The sequence below is a fragment of the Phyllobates terribilis genome, unplaced genomic scaffold, assembly GCF_046119375.1.
Source record: "Phyllobates terribilis strain yellow unplaced genomic scaffold, ASM4611937v1 Scaffold_14__1_contigs__length_39327217, whole genome shotgun sequence".
Classification (NCBI taxonomy): domain Eukaryota; kingdom Metazoa; phylum Chordata; class Amphibia; order Anura; family Dendrobatidae; genus Phyllobates; species Phyllobates terribilis.
This window is the reverse complement of record NW_027362774.1, coordinates 2557693-2583509: the sequence shown is the minus strand read 5'-3', so window position 1 is coordinate 2583509 and position 25817 is coordinate 2557693.

Below are 25817 nucleotides of genomic sequence, written 5' to 3'. Positions count from 1 at the left end.
TGCTTTGGAACTCTTCCATTGTTCACGGAATTCCGCTGAAGTTTAAAAATGCTTTAGAACTCTTCCATTGTTCTTGGAATTCCGCTGAAGTTTAAAAATGCTTTGGAACTCTTCCATGGCTCTCCAAATTCTGCTGAAGTTTAAAAATGCTTTGGAACTCTTCCATTGTTCTCGGAATTCCGCTGATATTTAACAATGCTTTGGAACTCTTCCATTGTTCTTGGAATTCTTCTGAACTTTAAAAATGCTTTGGAACTCTTCCATTGTTCTCGGAATTCTGCTGATGTTTAACAATGCTTTGTAACTTCTTCTATTGTTCTCGGAATTCCACTGAGGTTTAACAATGCTTTGGAACTCGTACGTTGTTCTCGGAATTCTGCTGAAGTTTAAAAATGCATTGTAACTCTTACATTGTACTCGGAATTCCGCTGATGTTTAACAATGTTTTGGAACTCTTCCATTGTTCACGGAATTCTGCTGAAGTTTGAAAATGTTTTGGAACTCTTCCATTGTTCTCGGAATTACGCTGAAGTTTAACAATGCTTTGGAACTCTTCCACTGTTCTCAGAATGCCGCTGATGTTTGAAAATGCTTTGGAACACTTCCATTGTTCTCGGAATTTTGCTGAAGTTTAAAAATGCTTTGGAACTCTTCCATTGTTCTCGGAATTCCGCTGAAGTTTAACAATGCTTTGGAACTCTTCCATTGTTCTGGGAATTCTGCTGAAGTTTAAAAACACTTTGGAACTCTTTAATTGTTCTCAGAATTCTACTGAAGTTTAAAAATGCTTTGGAACTCTTTCATTGTACTCGGATTTCTGTTGATGTTTAACAATGCTTTGGAACTCTTCCATTGTTCAAGGAATACTGCTGACGTTTAAAAATGTTTTAGAAGTCTTCCATTATTCTCGGAATTCCGCTGAAATGTAACAATGCTTTGGAACTCTTACATTGTTCTCAGAATTCTGCTGAAGTTTAAAAATGCTTTGCAACACTTCCATTGTTCTAGCAATTTCGCTGAAGTTTAAAAATGCTTTGGAACACTTCCATTGTTCTCGGAATTCCGCTGAAGTTTAGCAATGCTTTGGAACTCTTCCATTGTTCTGGGAATTCTGCTGAAGTTTAAAAATGCTTGGGAAATCTTCCATTGTTCTCAGAATTCACCTGAAGTTTAAAAATGCTTTGGAAGTCTTCCATTGTTCTCGTAATTCAGCTGATGTTTAACAATGCTTTGGAGCTCTTCCATTGTTCTCGGAACTCTGCTGAAGTTTAACAATGCTTTGGAACTCTTCCATTGTTCTCGGAATTCTGCTGAAGTTTAAAAACGCTTTGGAACTCTTCCATTGTTATCGGAATTCCGCTGATGTTTAACAATACTTTGGAATTCTTCCATTGTTCTCGGAATTCTGCTGAAGTTCAAAAATGCTTTGAAACTCTTCCATTGTTCTCGGAATTCCGCTGATGTTTAACAATGCTTTGGAACTCTTCCATTCTTCACGGAATTCCGCTGAAGTTTAAAAATGCTTTGGAACTCTTCCATTGTTCTCGGAATTCCGCTGAAGTTTAAAAATGCTTTGGTACTCTTCCATGGTTCTCCAAATTCTGCTGAAGGTTAAAATTGCTTTGGAAATCTTACATTATTCTCGTAATTCCGCTGAAGTTTAAAAAGGCTTTGGAACTCTTGCATTATTCTCTGAATTCCGCTAAAGTTTAACAATGCTTTGGAACTCTTCCATTGTTCTCGGAATCCCGCTGAAATTTAGCAATGCTTTGGCACTCTTCCATTGTTCTCGGAATTCTGCTGAAGTTTAAAAATGCTTTGGAATTCTTCCATTGTTCTCGGAATTTCGCTGAATTTTAACAATGCTTTGGAACTGTTTCATTGTTCTCGGAATTCTGCTGAAGTTTAACAATGCTTTGGTACTCGTCCATCGTTCTGGGAATTCTACCGAAGTTTAAAAATGCTTTGGAACTCTTTCATTGCTCTCGGAATTCCGCTGATGTTTAACAATGCTTTGGAAATCTTCCATTGTTCTCGGACTTCTTCTGAACCTTAAAAATGCTTTGGAACTCTTCCATTGTTCTCGGAATTCTGCTGATGTTTAACAATGCTTTGTAACTTCTTCCATTGTTTTTGGAATTCCGCTGAGGTTTAACAATGGTTTGGAACTCGTCCGTTGTTCTCGGAATTCTGCTGAAGTTTAAAAATGCATTGGAACTCTTGCATTGTACTCGGAATTCCGCTGATGTTTAACAATGCTTTGGAACTCTTCCATTGTTCACGGAATTCTGCTGAAGTTTAAAAATGTTTTGGAACTCTTCCATTGTTCTCGGAATTCCGCTGAAGTTTAACAATGCTTTGGAACTCTTCCACTGTTCTCAATATTCCGCTGAAGTTTGAAAATGCTTTGGAACACTTCCATTGTTCTCGGAATTTCGCTGAAGTTTAAAAATACTTTGGAACTCTTCCATTGTTCTCGGAATTCTGCTGAAGTTTAACAATGCTTTGCAAATCTTCTATTGTTCTGGGAAAACTGCTGAAGTTTAACAATTCTTTGGAACTCTTCCATTGTTCTCAGAATTCTACTGAAGTTTAAAAATGCTTTGGATCTCTTCAATTGTAGTCGGAATTCCGTTGATGTTTAACAATGCTTTGGAACTCTTCCATTGTTCAAGGAATTCTGCTGAAGTTTAAAAATGCTTTGGAATTCTTCCATTATTCTCGGAAATCCGCTGAAATTTAACAATGCTTTGCAACCCTTACATTGTTCTCAGAATTCCACTGAAGTTTTAAAATGCTTTGCAACACTTCCATTGTTCTAGCAATTTCGCTGAAGTTTAAAAATGCTTTGGAACACTTTCATTGTTCTTGGAATTCCGCTGAAGTTTAACAATGCTTTGGAACTCTACCATTGTTCTGGGAATTCTGCTGAAGTTTAAAAATGCTTTGGAAATCTTCCATTGTTCTCAGAATTCTACTGAAGTTTAAAAATGCTTTGGAAATCTTCCATTGTTCTCAGAATTCTACTGAAGTTTAAAAATGCTGTGGAACTCTTCCATTGTTCTCGTAATTCCGCTGATGTTTAACAGTGCTTTGGAACTCTTCCATTGTTCTCGGAATTCTGCAGAAGCTAAAAAATGCTTTGAAATTCTTTCATTGTTCTCGGAATTCTGCTGGACTTTAAGAATGCTTGGGAACTCTTCCATTGTTCTCGGAATTCCGCTGAAGTTTAACAATGCTTTGGAACTCTACCATTGTTCTGGGAATTCTGCTGAAGTTTAAAAATGCTTTGAATTTCTTTCATTGTTCTCAGAATTCCGCTGAAGTTTAACAATACTTTGGAACTCTTCCATTTTTCTCGGAATTCCGCTGATGTTTTACAATGCTTTGGAACTCTTCCATTGTTCACGGAATTCTGCTGAAGTTTAAAAATGCTTTGGAACTCTTCCATTTTTCTCGGACGTCCGCTGAAGCTTAACAATGCTTTGGAACTCTTCCATTGTTCTCAGAATTCTGCTGAAGTTTTAAAACGCTTTGGAATTCTTCCAATGTTCTCGGAATTCCGATGAAGTGTAACAGAGTTTTTGAAGTCTTCCATTGCACTCGGTATTCTGATGAAGTTTAAAAATGCTTTGGAACTCTTCCATTGTTCTCAGAATTCTGCTGAAGTTTAAAAATCCTTTGGAACTCTTCCATTGTTCTCGGAATTCCTCTGATATTTAACAATGCTTTGGAACTCTTCCATTGTTCTCAGAATACCGCTGATGTTTAACAATGCTTTGGAACTCTTACATTGTTCTTGGAATTCCACTGAAGATTAAAAATGCTTTGGATCTCTTCCATTGTTCTCGGAATTCTGCTGAAGTTTAAAAATGCTTTGGAACTCTTCCATTGTTCTCGGAACTCTGCTGAAGTTTAAAAACGCTTTGGAATTCTTCCAATGTTCTCGGAATTCTGCTGAAGTTTAACAGTGTTTTGGAACTCTTCCAATGTTCTCGGAATTCTGATGAAGTTTAAAAATGCTTTGGAATTCTTCCATTGTTCTCGGAATTCTGCTGATGTTTAACAATGCTTTGGAACTCTTTCATTGTTCACGGAATTCGGCTGAAGTTTAAAAATGCTTTGGAATTCTTCCATTGTTCTCAGAATTCTGCTGAAATTTAAAAATACTGTGGAACTCTTCAATTGTTCTCGTTATTCCGCTGAAGTTTAAAAATGCTTTGGAACTCTTCAATTGATCTCAGAATTCCGCTGAAGTATAACAATGCTTTGGAACTTTTCCATGGTTCTCAGAATTCTGCTGAAGTGTAAAAATGCTTTGGAACTATTCCATTGTTCTCGGAATTTCGCTGCTGTTTAACAATGCTTTGGAACTCTTCCATTGTTCTCGGAATTCTGCTAAAGTTTAACAATGCTTTGGAACTCTTCCATTGTTCTGGGAATTCTGCAGAAGTTTAAAAATGCTTTGGAACTCTTCCGTTGTTCTCTGAATTCTGCTGAAGTTTAAAAATGCTTTGAAACTCTTCCATTGTTCTCGGAATTCCACTGATGTTTAACAATGCTTTGGAACTCTTCCATTTTTCTCTGAATTCCGCTGATGTTTAACAATGCTTTGGAACTTTTCCATTGTTCACGGAATTCCACTAAAGTTTAAAAATGCTTTGGAACTCTTCCATTGTTCTCCGAATTCTGCTGATGTTTAACAATGCTTTGGAACTCATCCATTTTTCTCGGAATTCCGCTGAAGTTTGACATTGCTTTGGAACTCTTCCATTTTTCACGGAATTCCACTAAAGTTTAAAAATGTTTTGGAACTCTTCCATTGTTCTCAGAATTCCGCTGAAGTTTAAAAATGCTTTGGAACTCTTCCATTGTTCTCGGAGTTCCGCTGAAATTAAACAATGCTATGGAACACTTCCATTTTTCTGGGAATTCTGCTGAAGTTTAAAAATGATTTGGAACTCTTCTATTGTTCTCGATATACTGCTGAAGTTTAAAAATGCTGTGGAACTCTTCCATTGTTCTCGTAATTACGCTGATGTTTAACAGTGCTTTGGAACTCTTCCATTGTTCTCGGAATTCTGCAGAAGCTAAAAAATGGTTTGAAATTCTTTCATTGTTCTCGGAATTCTGCTGGACTTTAAGAATGCTTGGGAACTCTTCCATTGTTCTCGAAATTCCGCTGATGTTCAACAATCCTTTGGAACTCTTCCAATTTTCACGGAATTCTGCTGAAGTTTAAAAATGCTTTGAAATTCTTTCATTGTTCTCAGAATTCCGCTGGAGTTTAACAATGCTTTGGAACTCTTCCATTTTTCTCGGAATTCCGCTGATGTTTAACAATGCTTTGGAACTCTTCCATGGTTCACGGAATTCTGCTGAAGTTTAAAAATGCTTTGGAACTCTTCCATTGTTCTCGGACGTCCGCTGAAGCTTAACAATGCTTTGGAACTCTTCCATTGTTCTCATAATTCTGCTGAAGTTTAAAAACGCTTTGGAATTCTTCCAATGTTCTCGGAATTCCGATGAAGTGTAACAGAGTTTTTGAAGTCTTCCATTGCACTCGGTATTTTGATGAAGTTTAAAAATGCTTTGGAACTCTTCCAATGTTCTCAGAATTCTGCTGAAGTTTAAAAATCCTTTGGAACTCTTCCATTGTTCTCAGAATTCCGCTGATATTTAACAATGCTTTGGAACTCTTCCATTGTTCTCAGAATACCGCTGATGTTTAACAATGCTTTGGAACTCTTACATTGTTCTTGGAATTCCACTGAAGATTAAAAATGCTTTGGAACTCTTCCATTGTTCTCGGAACTCTGCTGAAGTTTAGAAACGCTTTGGAATTCTTCCAATGTTCTCGGAATTCTGCTGAAGTGTAACAGTGTTTTGGAACTCTTCCAATGTTCGCGGAATTCTGATGAAGTTTAAAAATGCTTTGGAATTCTTCCATTGTTCTCGGAATTCCGCTTATGTTTAAAAATGCTTTGGAACTCTTTCATTGTTCACGGAATTCTGCTGAAGTTTAAAAATGCTTTGGAATGCTTCCATTGTTCTCAGAATTCTGCTGAAGTTTAAAAATACTATGGAACTCTTCAATTGTTCTCAGAATTCCGCTGAAGTTTAACAATGCTTTGGAACTTTTCCATTGTTCTCAGAATTCTGCTGAAGTTTAAAAATGCTTTGGAACTATTCCATTGTTCTCGGAATTTCTCTGATGTTTAACAATGCTTTGGAACTCTTCCATTGTTCTCGGAATTCTGCTAAAGTTTAACAATGCTTTGGAACTCTTCCATTGTTCTGGGAATTCTGCAGAAGTTTAAAAATGCTTTGGAACTCTTCCGTTGTTCTCGGAATTCTGCTGAAGTTTAAAAATGCTTTGAAACTCATCCATTGTTCTCAGAATTCCACTGATGTTTAACAATGCTTTGGAACTCTTCCATTGTTCTCGGAATTCTGCTGAAGTTTAAAAATGCTTTGGAATTCTTCCATTGTTTTCGTAATTCTGATGAAGTTTAAAAATGCTTTGGAACTCTTCCATTGTTCTCGGAATTCCGCTGATGTCTAACAATGCTTTGGAGCTCTTCCATTGTTTTCAGAATTCTGCTGAAGTTTAAAAATGCTTTGAAACTCTTCCATTGATCTCGGAATTCCGCTAATGTTCAGCAATGCTTTGGAACTCTTCCATTTTTCTCAGAATTCCGCTAATATTTAACAAAGCTTTGGAACTCTTCCATTGTTCTGGGAATTCCGCTGACGTATAACAATGCTTTGGAACTCTTCCATTTTTCTCACAATTCCGCGGAAGTTTAACAATACTTTGGAACTCTTCCATTGTTCTCAGAATTCCGCTGAAGTTTAAAAATGCTTTGGAACTCTTACATTGTTCTCAGAATTCCGCTGAAGCTTAAAAATGCTTTGGAACTCTTACATTGTTCTCAGAATTCCGCTGAAGTTTAATAGTGCTTTGGAACTCTTCCATTGTTCTCGGAATTCTGCTGAAGTTTCAAAATGCTTTGGAACTCTTCCATTTTTCTCTGAATTCCGCTGATGTTTAACAATGCTTTGGAACTCTTCCATTGTTCACGGAATTCCACTAAAGTTTAAAAATGCTTTGGAACTCTTCCATTGTTCTTCGAATTCTGCTGATGTTTAACAATGCTTTGGAACTCTTCTATTGTTCACGGAATTCCGCTGAAGTTTAAAAATGCTTTGGAACTCTTCCATTGTTCTCGGAATTCCGCTGGAGTTTAACATTGCTTTGGAACTCATCAATTTTTCTCGGAATTCCGCTGAAGTTTAACATTGCTTTGGAACTCTTCCATTGTTCACGGAATTCCACTAAAGTTTAAAAATGCTTTGGAACTCTTCCATTGTTCTCAGAATTCTGCTGAAGTTTAAAAATGCTTTGGAAATCTTTCATTGTTCTCAGAATTCCGCTGAAGTTTAAAAATGCTTTGGAACTCTTCCATTGTTCTCGGAATTCCGCTGATGTCTAACAATGCTTTGGAGCTCTTCCATTGTTTTCGGAATTCTGCTGAAGTTTAAAAATGCGTTGAAACTCTTCCATTGATCTCGGAATTCCGCTAATGTTCAGCAATGCTTTGGAACTCTTCGATTGTTCTCAGAATTCCGCTAATATTTAACAAAGCTTTGGAACTCTTCCATTGTTCTGGGAATTCCGCTGATGTTTAACAATGCTTTGGAACTCTACCATTGTTCTGGGAATTCCACTGATGTTTAACAATGCTTTGGAACTCTTCCATTTTTCTCACAATTCCGCGGAAGTTTAACAATACTTTGGAACTCTTCCATTGTTCTCAGAATTCCGCTGAAGTTTAAAAATGCTTTGGAACTCTTACATTGTTCTCAGAATTCCGCTGAAGTTTAAAAATGCTTTGGAACTCTTACATTGTTCTCAGAATTCCGCTGAAGTTTAATAGTGCTTTGGAACTCTTCCATTGTTCTCGGAATTCTGCTGAAGTTTAAAAATGCTTTGGAACTCTTCCATTTTTCTCTGAATTCCGCTGATGTTTAACAATGGTTTGAAACTATACTATTGTTCTGGGAATTCCGCTGATGTTTAAAATTGCTTTGGAACTCTTCCATTGTTCTCACAATTCCGCGGAAGTTTAGCAATGCTTTGGAACTCTTCCATTGTTCTCAGAATTCCGCTGAAGTTTAAAAATGGTTTGGAACTCTTCCATTGTTCTCAGACTTCCGCTGAAGTTTAAAAATGCTTTGGAACTCTTACATTGTTCTCGGAATTCCGCTGAAGTTTAGCAGTGCTTTGGAACTCTTCCATTGTTCTCGGAATTGTGCTGAAGTTTCAAAATGCTTTGGAACTCTTCCATTTTTCTCTGAATTCCGCTGATGTTTAACAATGCTTTGGAACTCTTCCATTGTTCACGGAATTCCACTAAAGTTTAAAAATGCTTTGGAACTCTTCCATTGTTCTTCGAATTCTGCTGTTGTTTAACAATGCTTTGGAACTCTTCCATTGTTCACGGAATTCCGCTGAAGTTTAAAAATGCTTTGGAACTCTTCCATTGTTCTCGGAATTCCGCTGGAGTTTAACATTGCTTTGGAACTCATCAATTTTTCTCGGAATTCCGCTGAAGTTTAACATTGCTTTGGAACTCTTCCATTGTTCACGGAATTCCACTAAAGTTGAAAAATGCTTTGGAACTCTTCCATTGTTCTCAGAATTCTGCTGAAGTTTAAAAATTCTTTGGAACTCTTTCATTGTTCTCAGAATTCCGCTGAAGTTTAAAAATGCTTTGGAACTCTTCCATTGTTCTCGGAGTTCCGCTGAAATTAACAATGCTATGGAACACTTGCATTGTTCTGGGAATTCTGCTGAAGCTTAAAAATGATTTGGAACTCTTCCATTGTTCTCGATATTCTGCTGAAGTTTAAAAATGCTGTGAAACTCTTCCATTGTTCTCGTAATTCCGCTGATGTTTAACAATGCTTTGGAACTCTTCCATTGTTCTCGGAATTCTGCAGAAGCTAAAAAATGCTTTGAAATTCTTTCATTGTTCTGGGAATTCTGCTGGACTTTAAGAATGCTTGGGAACTCTTCCATTGTTCTCGGAATTCCGCTGATGTTCAACAATCCTTTGGAACTCTTCCAATTTTCACGGAATTCTGCTGAAGTTTAAAAATGCTTTGAAATTCTTTCATTGTTCTCAGAATTCCGCTGGAGTTTAACAATGCTTTGGAACTCTTCCATTTTTCTCGGAATTCCGCTGATGTTTAACAATGCTTTGGAACTCTTCCATTGTTCACGGAATTCTGCTGAAGTTTAAAAATGCTTTGGAACTCTTCCATTGTTCTCGGACGTCCGCTGAAGCTTAACAATGCTTTGGAACTCTTCCATTGTTCTCAGAATTCTGCTGAAGTTTAAAAACGCTTTGGAATTCTTCCAATGTTCTCGGAATTCCGATGAAGTGTAACAGAGTTTTTGAAGTCTTCCATTGCACTCGGTATTCTGATGAAGTTTAAAAATGCTTTGGAACTCTTCCATTGTTCTCCGAATTCTGCTGAAGTTTAAAAATCCTTTGGATCTCTTCCATTGTCCTCAGAATTCCGCTGATATTTAACAATGCTTTGGAACTCTTCCATTGTTCTCAGAATACCGCTGATGTTTAACAATGCTTTGGAACTCTTACATTGTTCTTGGAATTCCACTGAAGATTAAAAATGCTTTGGAACTCTTCCATTGTTCTCGGAATTCTGCTGAAGTTTAAAAATGCTTTGGAACTCTTCCATTGTTCTCGGAACTCTGCTGAAGTTTAAAAACGCTTTGGAATTCTTCCAATGTTCTCGGAATTCTGCTGAAGTGTAACAGTGTTTTGGAACTCTTCCAATGTTCTCGGAATTCTGATGAAGTTTAAAAATGCTTTGGAAATCTTCCATTGTTCTCGCAATTCCGCTGATGTTTAGCAATGCTTTGGAACTCTTTCATTTTTCACGGAATTCCGCTGAAGTTTAAAAATGCTTTGGAATGCTTCCATTGTTCTCAGAATTCTGCTGAAGTTTAAAAATACTATGGAACTCTTCAATTGTTCTCGTTATTCCGCTGAAGTTTAAAAATGCTTTGGAACTCTTCAATTGATCTCAGAATTCCGCTGAAGTTTCACAATGCTTTGGAACTTTTCCATTGTTCTCAGAATTCTGCTGAAGTTTAAAAATGCTTTGGAACTATTTCATTGTTCTCGGAATTTCGCTGCTGTTTAACAATGCTTTGGAACTCTTCCATTGTTCTCGGAATTCTGCTAAAGTTTAAACATGCTTTGGAACTCTTCCATTGTTCTGTGAATTCTGCAGAAGTTTAAAAATGCTTTGGAACTCTTCCATTGTTCTCGGAATTCTGCTGAAATTGAAAAATGCTTTGAAACTCTTCCATTGTTCTCGGAATTCCACTGATGTTTAACAATGCTTTGGAACTCGTCCATTTTTCTCGGAATTCTGCTGAAGTTTAAAAATGCTTTGGAATTCTTCCATTGTTCTCGGAATTCTGATGAAGTTTAAAAATGCTTTGGAACTCTTCCATTGTTCTCGGAATTCCGCTGATGTCTAACAATGCTTTGGAACTCTTCCATTGTTTTCGGAATTCTGCTGAAGTTTAAAAATGCTTTGTAACTCTTCCATTGATCTCGGAATTCCGCTAATGTTCAGCAATGCTTTGGAACTCTTCCATTGTTCTCAGAATTCCGCTGATGTTTAACAATGCTTTTAAACTCTTCCATTGTTCTCGGAATTCCGCTGAAGTTTAAAAATGCTTGGGAACTCTTCCATTGTTCTCGGAATTACGCTGATATTTAACAATGCTTTGGAACTCTTCCATTGTTCTCAGAATTCTGCTGAAGTATAAAAATGCTTTGGAACTCTTCCAATGTTCTCGGAATTCCGCTAATGTTTAACGATGCTTTGGAACTCTTCCATTGTTCTCAGAATTCCGCTAATATTTAACAATGCTTTGGAACTCTACCATTGTTCTGGGAATTCCTCCGATGTTTAACAATGCTTTGGACCTATTCCATTGTTCTCACATTTCCGCTGAAGTTTAACAATGCTTTGGAACTCTTCGATTGTTCTCCGAATTCCGCTGAAGTTTAAAAATCGTTTGGTACTCTTCCATTGTTCTCAGAATTCCGCTGAAGTTTAAAAATGCTTTGGAACTCTTACAATGTTCTCGGAATTACGCTGAAGTTTAACAGTGCTTTGGAACTCTTCCATTGGTCTCGGAAGTCTGCTGAAGTTTAAAAATGCTTTTGGAACTCTTCCATTTTTCTCGGAATTCCGCTGATGTTTAACAATGCTTTAAAACTCTTCCATTGTTCACGGAATTCCACTAAAGTTTAAGAATGCTTTCGAACTCTTCCATTGTTCTCGGAATTCCACTGGAGTTTAACAATGCTTTGGAACACTTCCATTGTTCTCGGAATTACGCTGATGTTTAACATTGCTTTGGAACTCTTCCATTGTTCACGGAATTCCGCTGAAGTTTAAAAATGCATTGGAACTCTTCCATTTTTCTTGGAATTCCGCTGAAGTTTAACAATGCTTTGCAACTCTTTCATTGTTCTCCGAATTCCGCTGATGTTTAACAATGCTTTATAACTCTTCCACTGTTCTCGGAATTCTGCTGAAGTTTAAAAATCCTTTGGAACTCTTCCATTGTTCTCCGAATTCCGCTGAAGTTTAAAAATCGGTTGGTAATCTTCCATTGTTCTCAGAATTCCACTAAAGTTTAAAAATGCTTTGGAACTCTTCCAGTGTTCTCCGAATTGTGCTGATGTTTAACAATGCTTTGGAACTCTTCCATAGTTCACGGATTTCGGCTGAAGTTTAAAAACGCTTTGGAACTCTTCCATTGTTCTCGGAATTCCGCTGGAGTTTATCAATGCTTTGGAACTCTTCCATTGTTCTCGGAATTCCGCTGATGTTTAACATTGCTTTGGAACTCTTAGATTGTTCACGGAATTCCGCTGAAGTTTAAAAATGCTTTGGAACTCTTCCATTGTTCTCGGAATTCCGCTGAAGTTTAAAAATGCTTTGCAACTCTTCCATTGTTCTCCGATTTCCGCTGATGTTTAACAATGCTTTAGAATTCTTCCACTGTTCTCGGAATTCTGCTGAAGTTTAAAAATCCTTTGGAACTCTTCCATTGTTCTCAGAATTCTGCTGAAGTTTAAAAATGCTTGGGAACTCTTCCATTGTTCTCGGAATTCTGCTAATATTCAACAATGCTTTGGAACTCTTCCATTGTTCTCGGAACTCTGCTGAAGATTAAAAATGCTTTGGAACTCTTCCATTGTTCTCGGAATTCCGCTCATGTTTAACAATGCTTTGTAACACTTCCATTGTTCTCAGAATTCCGCTAATATTTAACAATGCTTTGGAACTCTTCCATTGTTCTGGGAATTCGGCTGACGTTTAACAATGCTTTGGAACTCTACCATTGTTCTGGGAATTCCACTGATGTTTAACAATGCTTTGGAACTCTTCCATTTTTCTCACAATTCTGCGGAAGTTTAACAATACTTTGGAACTCTTCCATTGTTCTCAGAATTCCGCTGAAGTTTAAAAATGCTTTGGAACTCTTACATTGTTCTCAGAATTCCGCTGAAGTTTAAAAATGCTTTGGAACTCTTACATTGTTCTCGGAATTCCGCTGAAGTTTAATAGTGCTTTGGAACTCTTCCATTGTTCTCGGAATTCTGCTGAAGTTTAAAAATGCTTTGGAACTCCTCCATTTTTCTCGGAATTCCGCTGATGTTTAACAATGGTTTGAAACTCTACCATTGTTCTGGGAATTCCGCTGATGTTTAAAATTGCTTTGGAACTCTTCCATTGTTCTCACAATTCCGCGGAAGTTTAACAATGCTTTGGAACTCTTCCATTGTTCTCAGAATTCCGCTGAAGTTTAAAAATGGTTTGGAACTCTTCCATTGTTCTCAGACTTCTGCTGAAGTTTAAAAATACTTTGGAACTCTTACATTGTTCTCGGAATTCCGCTGAAGTTTAGCAGTGCTTTGGAACTCTTCCATGGTTCTCGGAATTCTGCTGAAGTTTCAAAATGCTTTGGAACTCTTCCATTGTTCTCTGAATTCCGCTGATGTTTAACAATGCTTTGGAACTCTTCCATTGTTCACGGAATTCCACTAAAGTTTAAAAATTCTTTGGAACTCTTCCATTGTTCTCCGAATTCTGCTGATGTTTAACAATGCTTTGGAACTCTTCCATTGTTCGCGGAATTCCGCTGAAGTTTAAAAATGGTTTGGAACTCTTCCATTGTTCTCGGAATTCCGCAGGAGTTTAACATTGCTTTGGAACTCATCCATTTTTCTCAGAATTCCGCTGAAGTTTAACATTGCTTTGGAACTCTTCCATTGTTCACGGAATTCCACTAAAGTTTAAAAATGCTTTGGAACTCTTCCATTGTTCTCCGAATTCTGTTGATGTTTAACAATGCTTTGGAAGTATTCCAATGTTCACGGCATTCGGCTGAAGTTTAAAAATGCTTTGGAACTCTTCCATTGTTTTCGGAATTCCGCTGGAGTTTAACAATGCTTTGGAACTCATCCATTTTTCTCGGAATTCCGCTGAAGTTTAACATTGCTTTGGAACTCTTCCATTGTTCACGGAATTCCGCTAAAGTTTAAAATGCTTTGAAACCCTTCCATTGTTCTCGTAATTCCGATGAAGTTTAACAATGCTTTGGACCTCTTCCTTTGTTCTCCAAATTCCGCTGATGTTTAACAATGCTTTAGAACTCTTCCATTTTTCTCGGAATTCTACTGAAGTTTAAAAATGCTTTGGAACTCTTCCATTGTTCTCAGAATTCCGCTGAAGTTTAAAAATGCTTTGGAACTCTTCCATTGTTCTCAGAATTCCGCTGAAGTTTAAAAATGCTTTGGAACTCTTCCATTGCTCTCGGAGTTCCGCTGAAATTAAACAATGCTATGGAACTCTTCCATTGTTCTGGGAATTCTGCTGAAGTTTAAAAATGCTTTGGAACTCTTCCATTGTTCTCGATATTCTGCTGAAGTTTAAAAATGCTGTGGAACTCTTCCATTGTTCTCGTAATTCCGCTGATGTTTAACAATGCTTTGGAACTCTTCCATTGTTCTCGGAATTCTGCAGAAGTTTAAAAATGCTTTGAAATTCTTTCATTGTTCTCAGAATTCCGCTGGAGTTTAACAATGCTTTGGAACTCTTCCATTTTTCTCGGAATTCCGCTGATGTTTAACAATGCTTTGGAACTCTTCCATTGTTCACGGAATTCTGCTGAAGTTTAAAAATGCTTTGGAGCTCTTCCATTGTTCTCGGACGTCCGCTTAAGCTTAACAATGCTTTGGAACTCTTCCATTGTTCTCAGAATTCTGCTGAAGTTTAAAAATGCTTTGGAACTCTTCCATTATTCTCGGAATTCCGATGAAGTTTAAAAATGCTTTGGAACTCTTCCATTGTTCTCGGAATTCTGCTGAAGTTTAAAAACGCTTTGGAATTCTTCCAATGTTCTCGGAATTACGATGAAGTGTAACAGAGTTTTTGAAGTCTTCCATTGCACTCGGTATTCTGATGAAGTTTAAAAATGCTTTGGAACTCTTCCATTGTTCTCGGAATTCTGCTGAAGTTTAAAAATCCTTTGGAACTCTTCCATTGTTCTCGGAATTCCGCTGATATTTAACAATGCTTTGGAACTCTTCCATTGTTCTCAGAATACCGCTGATGTTTAACAATGCTTTGGAACTCTTACATTGTTCTTGGAATTCCACTGAAGTTTAAAAATGCTTTGGAACTATTACATTGTTCTCAGAATTCCACTGAAGTTTAAAAATGCTTTGGAACTCTTACATTGTTCTCGGAATTCCGCTGAAGTTTAACAGTGCCTTGGAACTCTTCCATTGTTCTCGGAATTCTGCTGAAGTTTAAAAATGCTTTGTAACTCTTCCATTTTTCTCGGAATTCCGCTGATGTTTAACAATGCTTTGAAACTCTACCATTGTTTTGGGAATTCCTCTGATGTTTAAAATTGCTTTGGAACTCTTCCATTGTTCTCACAATTCCGCGGAAGTTTGACAATGCTTTGGAGCTCTTCCATTGATCTCAGAATTCCGCTGAAGTTTAAAAATGGTTTGGAACTCTTCCATTGTTCTCAGACTTCCGCTGAAGTTTAAAAATGCTTTGGAACTCTTACATTATTCTCGGAATTCCGCTGAAGTTTCAAAATGCTATGGAACTCTTCCATTTTTCTCTGAATTCCGCTGATGTTTAACAATGCTTTGGAACTCTTCCATTGTTCACGGAATTCCACTAAAGTTTAAAACTGCTTTGGAACTCTTCCATTGTTCTCCGAATTCTGCTGATGTTTAAAAATGCTTTGGAACTCTTCCATTGTTCTCCGAATTCTGCTGATGTTTAACAATGCTTTGGAAGTCTTCCATTGTTCACGGAATTTGGCTGAAGTTTAAAAATGCTTTGGAACTCTTCCATTGTTTTCGGAATTCCGCTGGAGTTTAACAATGCTTTGGAACTCATCCATTTTTCTCGGAATTCCGCTGAAGTTTAACATTGCTTTGGAACTCTTCCATTGTTCACGGAATTCCGCTAAAGTTTAAAAATGCTTTGGAACTCTTCCATTGTTCTCGGAATTCCGCTGAAGTTTAACAATGCTTTGGAACTCATCCTTTGTTCTCCAAATTCTGCTGATGTTTAACAATGCTTTAGAACTCTTCCATTTTTCTCGGAATTCTACTGAAGTTTAAAAATGCTTTGGAACTCTTCCATTGTTCTCAGAATTCCGCTGAAGTTTAACATTGCTTTGGAACTCTTCCATTGTTCTCAGAATTCCGCTGAAGTTTAAAAATGCTTTGGAACTCATCCATTGTTCTCAGAATTCCGCTGAAGTTTAAAAATGCTTTAGAACTCTTCCATTGTTCTCGGAGTTCCGCTGAAATTAAACAATGCTATGGAACTCTTCCATTGTTCTGGGAATTCTGCTGAAGTTTAAAAATGCTTTGGAACTCTTCCATTGTTCTCGATATTCTGCTGAAGTTTAAAAATGCTGTGAAACTCTTCCATTGTTCTCGTAATTCTGCTGATGTTTAACAATGCTTTGGAACTCTTCCATTGTTCTCGGAATTCTGCAGAAGTTTAAAAATGCTTTGGAACTCTTACATTGTTCTCGGAATTCTGCTGGATTTTAAGAATGCTTGGGAACTCTTCCATTGTTCTCGGAATCCTTCTGATGTTTAACAATGCTTTGGAACTCTTCCACTGTTCGCGAAATTCTGCTTATGTTCAACAATCCTTTGGAACTCTTCCAATGTTCACGGAATTCTGCTAAAGTTTAAAAATGCTTTGAAATTCTTTCAATGTTCTCAGAATTCCGCTGGAGTTTAACAATGCTTTGGAACTCTTCCATTTTTCTCGGAATTACGCTGATGTTTAACAATGCTTTGGAACTCTTCCATTGTTCATGGAATTCTGCTGAAGTTTAAAAATGCTTTGGAACACTTCCATTGTTCTCGGACGTCCACTGAAGCTTAACAATGCTTTGGAACTCTTCCATTGTTCTCAGAATTCTGCTGAAGTTTAAAAATGCTTTGGAACTCTTCCATTTTTCTCTGAATTCCGCTGATGTTTAACAATGCTTTGGAACTCTTCCATTGTTCACGGAATTCCACTAAAGTTTAAAACTGCTTTGGAACTCTTCCATTGTTCTCCGAATTCTGCTGATGTTTAAAAATGCTTTGGAACTCTTCCATTGTTCTCCGAATTCTGCTGATGTTTAACAATGCTTTGGAAGTCTTCCGTTGTTCACGGAATTTGGCTGAAGTTTAAAAATGCTTTGGAACTCTTCCATTGTTTTCGGAATTCTGCTGGAGTTTAACAATGCTTTGGAACTCATCCATTTTTCTCGGAATTCCGCTGAAGTTTAACATTGCCTTGGAAATCTTCCATTGTTCACGGAATTCCGCTAAAGTTTAAAAAGCTTTGGAACTCTTCCATTGTTCTCAGAATTCCGCTGAAGTTTAACAATGCTTTGGACCTCATCCTTTGTTCTCCAAATTCTGCTGATGTTTAACAATGCTTTAGAACTCTTCCATTTTTCTCGGAATTCTACTGAAGTTTAAAAATGCTTTGGAACTCTTCCATTGTTCTCAGAATTCCGCTGAAGTTTAACATTGCTTTGGAACTCTTCCATTGTTCTCAGAATTCCGCTGCAGTTTAAAAATGCTTTGGAACTCATCCATTGTTCTCAGAATTCCGCTGAAGTTTAAAAATGCTTTGGAACTCTTCCATTGTTCTCGGAGTTGCGCTGAAATTAAACAATGCTATGGAACTCTTCCATTGTTCTGGGAATTCTGCTGAAGTTTAAAAATGCTTTGGAACTTTTCCATTGTTCTCGATATTCTGCTGAAGTTTAAAAATGCTGTGAAACTCTTCCATTGTTCTCGTAATTCTGCTGATGTTCAACAATGCTTTGGAACTCTTCCATTGTTCTCGGAATTCTGCAGAAGTTTAAAAATGCTTTGGAACTCTTACATTGTTCTCGGAATTCTGCTGGACTTTAAGAATGCTTGGGAACTCTTCCATTGTTCTCGGAATCCCGCTGATGTTTAACAATGCTTTGGAACTCTTCCACTGTTCGCGAAATTCTGCTGATGTTCAACAATCCTTTGGAACTCTTCCAATGTTCACGGAATTCTGCTGAAGTTTAAAAATGCTTTGAAATTCTTTCATTGTTCTCAGAATTCCGCTGGAGTTTAACAATGCTTTGGAACTCTTCCATTTTTCTCGGAATTCCGCTGATGTTTAACAATGCTTTGGAACTCTTCCATTGTTCATGGAATTCTGCTGAAGTTTAAAAATGCTTTGGAACACTTCCATTGTTCTCGGACGTCCACTGAAGCTTAACAATGCTTTGGAACTCTTCCATTGTTCTCAGAATACTGCTGAAGTTTAAAAATGCTTTGGAACTCTTCCATTATTCTCGGAATTCCGATGAAGTTTAAAAATGCTTTGGAACTCTTCCATTGTTCTCGGAATTCTGCTGAAGTTTAAAAACGCTTTGGAATTCTTCCAATGTTCTCGGAATTCCGATGAAGTGTAGCAGACTTTTTGAAGTCTTCTATTGCACTCGGTATTCTGATGAAGTTTAAAAATTCTTTGGAACTATTCCATTGTTCTCAGAATTCTGCTGAAGTTTAAAAATACTTTGGAAATCTTCCATTGTTCTCGGAATTCCGCTGATGTTTAACAATGCTTTGGAACTCTTACATTGTTCTTGGAATTCCACTGAAGATTAAAAATGCTTTGGAACTCTTCCATTGTTCTCGGAATTCTGCTGAAGTTTAAAAATACTTTGGAACTCTTCTATTGTTCTCGGAACTCTGCTGAAGTTTAAAAACGCTTTGGAATTCTTCCAATGTTCTCGGAATTCTGCTGAAGTTTAACAGTGTTTTGGAACTCTTCCAATGTTCTCAGAATTCTGATGAAGTTTAAAAATGCTTTGGAATTCTTCCATTGTTCTCGGAATTCCGCTGATGTTTAACAATGCTTTGGAACTCTTTCATTGTTCACGGAATTCCGCTGAAGTTTAAAAATGCTTTGGAATGCTTCCATTGTTCTCAGAATTCTGCTGAAGTTTAAAAATACTATGGAACTCTTCAATTGTTCTCGTTATTCCGCTAAAGTTTAAAAATGCTTTGGAACTCTTCAATTGAACTCAGAATTCCGCTGAAGTTTAACAATGCTTTGGAACTTTTCCATTGTTCTCATAATTCCGCTGATGTTTAACAATGCTTTGGAACTCTTCCATTGTTCTCGGAATTCTGCTGAAGTTTAAAAATGCTTTGGAACTCTTCCAATGTTCTCGGAATTTCGCTGCTGTTTAACAATGCTTTGGAACTCTTCCATTGTTCTCGGAATTCTGCTAAAGTTTAACAATGCTTTGTAACTCATCCACTGTTCTGGGAATTCTGCAGAAGTTTAAAAATGCTTTGGAACTCTTCCATTGTTCTCGGAATTCTGCTGAAGTTTAAAAATGCTTTGAAACTCTTCCATTGTTCTCGGATTTCAACTGATGTTTAACAATGCTTTGGAACTCTTCCATTGTTCTCGGAATTCTGCTGAAGTTTAAAAATGCTTTGGAACTCTTCCATTGTTCTTGAAATTCTGATGAAGTTTAAAAATGCTTTGGAACTCTTCCATTGTTCTCTGAATTCCGCTGATGTCTAACAATGCTTTGGAACTCTTCCATTGTTTTCGGAATTCTGCTGAAGTTTAAAAATGCTTTGTAACTCTTCCATTGATCTCGGAATTCCGCTGATGTTCAGCAATGCTTTGGAACTCTTCCATTGTTCTCAGAATTCCACTGATGTTTAACAATGCTTTGGAACTCTTCCATTGTTCTCGGAATTCCGCTGAAGTTTAAAAATGCTTGGGAACTCTTCAATTGATCTCAGAATTCCGCTGAAGTTTAACAATGCTTTGGAACTTTTCCATTGTTCTCATAATTCCGCTGATGTTTAACAATGCTTTGGAACTCTTACATTGTTCTCAGAATTCCGCTGAAGTTTAAAAATGCTTTGGAACTCTTACATTGTTCTCGGAATTCCGCTGAAGTTTAATAGTGCTTTGGAACTCTTCCATTGTTCTCGGAATTCTGCTGAAGTTTAAAAATGCTTTGGAACTCCTCCATTTTTCTCGGAATTCCGCTGATGTTTAACAATGGTTTGAAACTCTACCATTGTTCTGGGAATTCCGCTGATGTTTAAAATTGCTTTGGAACTCTTCCATTGTTCTCACAATTCCGCGGAAGTTTAACAATGCTTTGGAACTCTTCCATTGTTCTCAGAATTCCGCTGAAGTTTAAAAATGGTTTGGAACTCTTCCATTGTTCTCAGACTTCTGCTGAAGTTTAAAAATACTTTGGAACTCTTACATTGTTCTCGGAATTCCGCTGAAGTTTAGCAGTGCTTTGGAACTCTTCCATGGTTCTCGGAATTCTGCTGAAGTTTCAAAATGCTTTGGAACTCTTCCATTGTTCTCTGAATTCCGCTGATGTTTAACAATGCTTTGGAACTCTTCCATTGTTCACGGAATTCCACTAAAGTTTAAAAATTCTTTGGAACTCTTCCATTGTTCTCCGAATTCTGCTGATGTTTAACAATGCTTTGGAACTCTTCCATTGTTCGCGGAATTCCGCTGAAGTTTAAAAATGGTTTGGAACTCTTCCATTGTTCTCGGAATTCCGCAGGAGTTTAACATTGCTTTGGAACTCATCCATTTTTCTCAGAATTCCGCTGAAGTTTAACATTGCTTTGGAACTCTTCCATTGTTCACGGAATTCCACTAAAGTTTAAAAATGCTTTGGAACTCTTCCATTGTTCTCCGAATTCTGTTGATGTTTAACAATGCTTTGGAAGTATTCCAATGTTCACGGCATTCGGCTGAAGTTTAAAAATGCTTTGGAACTCTTCCATTGTTTTCGGAATTCCGCTGGAGTTTAACAATGCTTTGGAACTCATCCATTTTTCTCGGAATTCCGCTGACGTTTAACATTGCTTTGGAACTCTTCCATTGTTCACGGAATTCCGCTAAAGTTTAAAATGCTTTGAAACCCTTCCATTGTTCTCGTAATTCCGATGAAGTTTAACAATGCTTTGGACCTCTTCCTTTGTTCTCCAAATTCCGCTGATGTTTAACAATGCTTTAGAACTCTTCCATTTTTCTCGGAATTCTACTGAAGTTTAAAAATGCTTTGGAACTCTTCCATTGTTCTCAGAATTCCGCTGAAGTTTAAAAATGCTTTGGAACTCTTCCATTGTTCTCAGAATTCCGCTGAAGTTTAAAAATGCTTTGGAACTCTTCCATTGCTCTCGGAGTTCCGCTGAAATTAAACAATGCTATGGAACTCTTCCATTGTTCTGGGAATTCTGCTGAAGTTTAAAAATGCTTTGGAACTCTTCCATTGTTCTCGATATTCTGCTGAAGTTTAAAAATGCTGTGGAACTCTTCCATTGTTCTCGTAATTCCGCTGATGTTTAACAATGCTTTGGAACTCTTCCATTGTTCTCGGAATTCTGCAGAAGTTTAAAAATGCTTTGAAATTCTTTCATTGTTCTCAGAATTCCGCTGGAGTTTAACAATGCTTTGGAACTCTTCCATTTTTCTCGGAATTCCGCTGATGTTTAACAATGCTTTGGAACTCTTCCATTGTTCACGGAATTCTGCTGAAGTTTAAAAATGCTTTGGAGCTCTTCCATTGTTCTCGGACGTCCGCTGAAGCTTAACAATGCTTTGGAACTCTTCCATTGTTCTCAGAATTCTGCTGAAGTTTAAAAATGCTTTGGAACTCTTCCATTATTCTCGGAATTCCGATGAAGTTTAAAAATGCTTTGGAACTCTTCCATTGTTCTCGGAATTCTGCTGAAGTTTAAAAACGCTTTGGAATTCTTCCAATGTTCTCGGAATTACGATGAAGTGTAACAGAGTTTTTGAAGTCTTCCATTGCACTCGGTATTCTGATGAAGTTTAAAAATGCTTTGGAACTCTTCCATTGTTCTCGGAATTCTGCTGAAGTTTAAAAATCCTTTGGAACTCTTCCATTGTTCTCGGAATTCCGCTGATATTTAACAATGCTTTGGAACTCTTCCATTGTTCTCAGAATACCGCTGATGTTTAACAATGCTTTGGAACTCTTACATTGTTCTTGGAATTCCACTGAAGTTTAAAAATGCTTTGGAACTATTACATTGTTCTCAGAATTCCACTGAAGTTTAAAAATGCTTTGGAACTCTTACATTGTTCTCGGAATTCCGCTGAAGTTTAACAGTGCCTTGGAACTCTTCCATTGTTCTCGGAATTCTGCTGAAGTTTAAAAATGCTTTGTAACTCTTCCATTTTTCTCGGAATTCCGCTGATGTTTAACAATGCTTTGAAACTCTACCATTGTTTTGGGAATTCCTCTGATGTTTAAAATTGCTTTGGAACTCTTCCATTGTTCTCACAATTCCGCGGAAGTTTGACAATGCTTTGGAGCTCTTCCATTGATCTCAGAATTCCGCTGAAGTTTAAAAATGGTTTGGAACTCTTCCATTGTTCTCAGACTTCCGCTGAAGTTTAAAAATGCTTTGGAACTCTTACATTATTCTCGGAATTCCGCTGAAGTTTCAAAATGCTATGGAACTCTTCCATTTTTCTCTGAATTCCGCTGATGTTTAACAATGCTTTGGAACTCTTCCATTGTTCACGGAATTCCACTAAAGTTTAAAACTGCTTTGGAACTCTTCCATTGTTCTCCGAATTCTGCTGATGTTTAAAAATGCTTTGGAACTCTTCCATTGTTCTCCGAATTCTGCTGATGTTTAACAATGCTTTGGAAGTCTTCCATTGTTCACGGAATTTGGCTGAAGTTTAAAAATGCTTTGGAACTCTTCCATTGTTTTCGGAATTCCGCTGGAGTTTAACAATGCTTTGGAACTCATCCATTTTTCTCGGAATTCCGCTGAAGTTTAACATTGCTTTGGAACTCTTCCATTGTTCACGGAATTCCGCTAAAGTTTAAAAATGCTTTGGAACTCTTCCATTGTTCTCGGAATTCCGCTGAAGTTTAACAATGCTTTGGAACTCATCCTTTGTTCTCCAAATTCTGCTGATGTTTAACAATGATTTAGAACTCTTCCATTTTTCTCGGAATTCTACTGAAGTTTAAAAATGCTTTGGAACTCTTCCATTGTTCTCAGAATTCCGCTGAAGTTTAACATTGCTTTGGAACTCTTCCATTGTTCTCAGAATTCCGCTGAAGTTTAAAAATGCTTTGGAACTCATCCATTGTTCTCAGAATTCCGCTGAAGTTTAAAAATGCTTTAGAACTCTTCCATTGTTCTCGGAGTTCCGCTGAAATTAAACAATGCTATGGAACTCTTCCATTGTTCTGGGAATTCTGCTGAAGTTTAAAAATGCTTTGGAACTCTTCCATTGTTCTCGATATTCTGCTGAAGTTTAAAAATGCTGTGAAACTCTTCCATTGTTCTCGTAATTCTGCTGATGTTTAACAATGCTTTGGAACTCTTCCATTGTTCTCGGAATTCTGCAGAAGTTTAAAAATGCTTTGGAACTCTTACATTGTTCTCGGAATTCTGCTGGATTTTAAGAATGCTTGGGAACTCTTCCATTGTTCTCGGAATCCTTCTGATGTTTAACAATGCTTTGGAACTCTTCCACTGTTCGCGAAATTCTGCTTATGTTCAACAATCCTTTGGAACTCTTCCAATGTTCACGGAATTCTGCTAAAGTTTAAAAATGCTTTGAAATTCTTTCAATGTTCTCAGAATTCCGCTGGAGTTTAACAATGCTTTGGAACTCTTCCATTTTTCTCGGAATTCCGCTGATGTTTAACAATGCTTTGGAACTCTTCCATTGTTCATGGAATTCTGCTGAAGTTTAAAAATGCTTTGGAACACTTCCATTGTTCTCGGACGTCCACTGAAGCTTAACAATGCTTTGGAACTCTTCCATTGTTCTCAGAATTCTGCTGAAGTTTAAAAATGCTTTGGAACTCTTCCATTTTTCTCTGAATTCCGCTGATGTTTAAGAATGCTTTGGAACTCTTCCATTGTTCACGGAATTCCACTAAAGTTTAAAACTGCTTTGGAACTCTTCCATTGTTCTCCGAATTCTGCTGATGTTTAAAAATGCTTTGGAACTCTTCCATTGTTCTCCGAATTCTGCTGATGTTTAACAATGCTTTGGAAGTCTTCCGTTGTTCACGGAATTTGGCTGAAGTTTAAAAATGCTTTGGAACTCTTCCATTGTTTTCGGAATTCTGCTGGAGTTTAACAATGCTTTGGAACTCATCCATTTTTCTCGGAATTCCGCTGAAGTTTAACATTGCCTTGGAAATCTTCCATTGTTCACGGAATTCCGCTAAAGTTTAAAAAGCTTTGGAACTCTTCCATTGTTCTCAGAATTCCGCTGAAGTTTAACAATGCTTTGGACCTCATCCTTTGTTCTCCAAATTCTGCTGATGTTTAACAATGCTTTAGAACTCTTCCATTTTTCTCGGAATTCTACTGAAGTTTAAAAATGCTTTGGAACTCTTCCATTGTTCTCAGAATTCCGCTGAAGTTTAACATTGCTTTGGAACTCTTCCATTGTTCTCAGAATTCCGCTGCAGTTTAAAAATGCTTTGGAACTCATCCATTGTTCTCAGAATTCCGCTGAAGTTTAAAAATGCTTTGGAACTCTTCCATTGTTCTCGGAGTTCCGCTGAAATTAAACAATGCTATGGAACTCTTCCATTGTTCTGGGAATTCTGCTGAAGTTTAAAAATGCTTTGGAACTTTTCCATTGTTCTCGATATTCTGCTGAAGTTTAAAAATGCTGTGAAACTCTTCCATTGTTCTCGTAATTCTGCTGATGTTCAACAATGCTTTGGAACTCTTCCATTGTTCTCGGAATTCTGCAGAAGTTTAAAAATGCTTTGGAACTCTTACATTGTTCTCGGAATTCTGCTGGACTTTAAGAATGCTTGGGAACTCTTCCATTGTTCTCGGAATCCCGCTGATGTTTAACAATGCTTTGGAACTCTTCCACTGTTCGCGAAATTCTGCTGATGTTCAACAATCCTTTGGAACTCTTCCAATGTTCACGGAATTCTGCTGAAGTTTAAAAATGCTTTGAAATTCTTTCATTGTTCTCAGAATTCCGCTGGAGTTTAACAATGCTTTGGAACTCTTCCATTTTTCTCGGAATTCCGCTGATGTTTAACAATGCTTTGGAACTCTTCCATTGTTCATGGAATTCTGCTGAAGTTTAAAAATGCTTTGGAACACTTCCATTGTTCTCGGACGTCCACTGAAGCTTAACAATGCTTTGGAACTCTTCCATTGTTCTCAGAATACTGCTGAAGTTTAAAAATGCTTTGGAACTCTTCCATTATTCTCGGAATTCCGATGAAGTTTAAAAATGCTTTGGAACTCTTCCATTGTTCTCGGAATTCTGCTGAAGTTTAAAAACGCTTTGGAATTCTTCCAATGTTCTCGGAATTCCGATGAAGTGTAGCAGACTTTTTGAAGTCTTCCATTGCACTCGGTATTCTGATGAAGTTTAAAAATTCTTTGGAACTATTCCATTGTTCTCAGAATTCTGCTGAAGTTTAAAAATACTTTGGAAATCTTCCATTGTTCTCGGAATTCCGCTGATGTTTAACAATGCTTTGGAACTCTTACATTGTTCTTGGAATTCCACTGAAGATTAAAAATGCTTTGGAACTCTTCCATTGTTCTCGGAATTCTGCTGAAGTTTAAAAATACTTTGGAACTCTTCTATTGTTCTCGGAACTCTGCTGAAGTTTAAAAACGCTTTGGAATTCTTCCAATGTTCTCGGAATTCTGCTGAAGTTTAACAGTGTTTTGGAACTCTTCCAATGTTCTCAGAATTCTGATGAAGTTTAAAAATGCTTTGGAATTCTTCCATTGTTCTCGGAATTCCGCTGATGTTTAACAATGCTTTGGAACTCTTTCATTGTTCACGGAATTCCGCTGAAGTTTAAAAATGCTTTGGAATGCTTCCATTGTTCTCAGAATTCTGCTGAAGTTTAAAAATACTATGGAACTCTTCAATTGTTCTCGTTATTCCGCTAAAGTTTAAAAATGCTTTGGAACTCTTCAATTGAACTCAGAATTCCGCTGAAGTTTAACAATGCTTTGGAACTTTTCCATTGTTCTCATAATTCCGCTGATGTTTAACAATGCTTTGGAACTCTTCCATTGTTCTCGGAATTCTGCTGAAGTTTA